General features: G+C 40.0%; 1 pseudogene; it reads left to right on the forward strand.

The window, feature by feature from the left end:
- The first annotated feature begins 1,096 nt into the window (after positions 1-1,096).
- Positions 1,097-2,102, forward strand: LOC118641825 (annotated as a pseudogene).
- The last annotated feature ends 694 nt before the right edge of the window (positions 2,103-2,796 follow it).

Below are 2,796 nucleotides of genomic sequence, written 5' to 3' on the forward strand. Positions count from 1 at the left end.
CTACAAACAAAATGAACAGGTAGAACAGAAACATTCTCATAGATACAGAGAACATTTTGTTGGTTGCCAGATGGGAGGGGGTTGGGGGAATGGGTGAAAAAGGTGAAGGGATTAAGAAGCACAAATTCACTGCTAGACTGACAAACCTCAAAGGGAAAGGGGTTGGGGGGGGGTGGGAAGAAATAAAGCAAAGAACTTATATGCATAACCAATGGACACAGACAATAGTGTGGGAAAAGGCGGGAGGGGGGCGGGAGTGGGGAGGAGGGGGTCAATGGGGGAAAAATGTGGAACATCTGTAATACATTTTACATCCAACAATAAAGATTTGAAAAAAAATAAAATAAAATCAATAAAGGAAAAAAAAAACCAAAAAAAAAAACAAGAGTCAAAGGACATTATATATTGATAAAAATGTCAAATTGTCAGGAGGATAATATAATTATAAACATCTATACACCTAACAACCAAGCCCCAAAGTGTATTAAGCAAAACTGACAGAACTGGTGGGAAAATAGACAGTTCTACAATACAGTTGGAGAGTTCAATACTCCACTTTTAATAATGGATGGAACAACCACAGAGATCAATTAGAAAACGGAGAACTTGGGCAACGTTATAAATTAACTACACCTAACAGACATATACAGAACAATCCCTGCAAACAACAGCAGGATAAACATCCCTCTCAAGTGCATGTGGAAGGAACATTTTCCAGGACAGATGGTATGTCAGGCCATAAAATAAATTAGAAAATATTGAAATCGTTTAAAACATATTTTCCAACCATAATGGACTGAGACTAGAAATCTCTAACAAAAGGAAAACTGAAAAAAATTCACAACTATGTGGAAATTAAGCAACATACTCTTAACCAATGGATTAAAGAAGAAATCACAAGGATATTATAAAATATTTTGAGATGAGTGAAAATGAAAACACTACCTGGCAAAATTTATGAGATGCAGCAAAAGCAATTCTCAGAAAGAAATTTATAGTGGGAAATGTCCGTATTAATAAAGGAGAAAAATCTTGCCTTTCTGCTGGTGGACGCCGCGGAGAGAGCATCTTTGAAGTCTCCCCTCCCGCAGTCATCATGTCTAAGTCAGAGTCTCCCAAACAGCCAGAACAGCTGCGGAACCTGTTTATCAGAAGTTTGAGCTTTGAAACAACCCACGAGCGTCTGGGGAACACTCACAGACTGTGTGGTGATGAGAGATCCAAACACCAAGCGCTCCAGAGGCTTTGAGTTTGTCACGTATGCCACTGTGGAAGAGGTGGATGCAGCCATGAATGCAAGGCCACACAAAGTGGATGGAAGAGTTGTGGAACCAAAGAGGGCTGTCTCAAGAGAAGATTCTCAAAGACCTGGTGCCCACTTAACTGTGAACAAGATTTCTGTTGGTGGTATTAAAGAAGACACTGAAGAACATTACCTAAGAGATTATTTTGAATGGTCTGGGAAAATCGAAGTGATTGACATCATGACTGACCGAGGCAGTGGCAAAAAGAGAGGCTTTGCTTTTGTGACCTTGATGACCATGACTCTGTAGACAAGATTGTCTTTCAGAAATACCATCCTGTGAATGGACACAACTGTGAAGTAAGGAAAACCCTATCTAAGCAAGAGATGGCTAGTGCTGCATCCAGCCAACGAGGTTGAAGTGGTTCTGGAAACTTTGGAGGTGGTTGTGGAGGTGGTTTTGGTGGGAATGACAATTTTGGTCGTGGAGGAAACTTCAGTGGTCAAGGTGGCTTTGGTGGCAGCCGTGGTGGTGGTGAATATGGCGGCAGGGGGATGGCTGTAATGGATTTGGTAATGATGGAAGCAATTTTGGAGGTGGCGGAAGCTACAGTGATTTTGGCAATTACAACAATCAATCTTCAAATTTTGGACCCTTGAAAGGAGGGAACTTTGGAGGCAGAAGCTCTGGCCTCTATGGTGGTGGAGGCCAATACTTTGCCAAACCACAAAACCAAGGTGGCATTGGTGGTTCCAGCAGCAGCAGCAGCTATGGCAGTGGCAGAAGGTTTTAATTACTGCCAGGAGGCAAAGCTTAGCAGGAGAGGAGAGCCAGAGAAGTGACAGGGAACCTCCAGGTTACAACAGATTTGTGAACTCAGCCAAGTTCAGTGGTGGCAGAGCCTCACTGCTACAAAGAAGACATGTTTTAAATAATATTCATGTGAATGGACAAAATAAACATGAGGACTGTATTTGTGACTAATTGTATAACAGGTTATTTTAGTTTCTGTTCTGTGGAAAGTATAAAGCATTCCAACAAAGGGTTCTAATGTAAAATTTTTTTCACCCATGCTGTTGATTGCTAAATGTAATAGTCTGATCATGACTCTGAATAAATGTGTCTTTTTAAAAATATGCTGTGAAAAGTTAGTCTGCTTTGGAGCCATCTTGGTAAATTAGCCCAACAGTTAGAATTCCTTCAGAGTGATGCCAGGTTCCATCTGAAATTTATTTGTAACTTGCTTGGGCACAGAAGCCATTGTCTTCAGAAACTTTAGTATAGTCGAATTGACAGTTACTGTGTTGTGACCTGGAGCTCACCATTAAAAGGGTCACCCAAGCAGAGTTGTGGAGTGTATTTGGTTATTAATGATTGTTGGCACATCCTATGCAATATATCTAAATTGAATTATGGTACCAGATAAAATTATAGATGGGTATGAAGATTGTGTATCATCCATTATCATGTATACTTAATAAACGATTTAATATTCTCTTTAAAAAAAAAAATAAAGGAGAAAAAGCTCAAATCAATGGTTTACCTTACATCT

The sequence above is a fragment of the Molossus molossus genome, unplaced genomic scaffold, assembly GCF_014108415.1.
Source record: "Molossus molossus isolate mMolMol1 unplaced genomic scaffold, mMolMol1.p scaffold_m16_p_3, whole genome shotgun sequence".
Classification (NCBI taxonomy): Eukaryota; Metazoa; Chordata; class Mammalia; order Chiroptera; family Molossidae; genus Molossus; species Molossus molossus.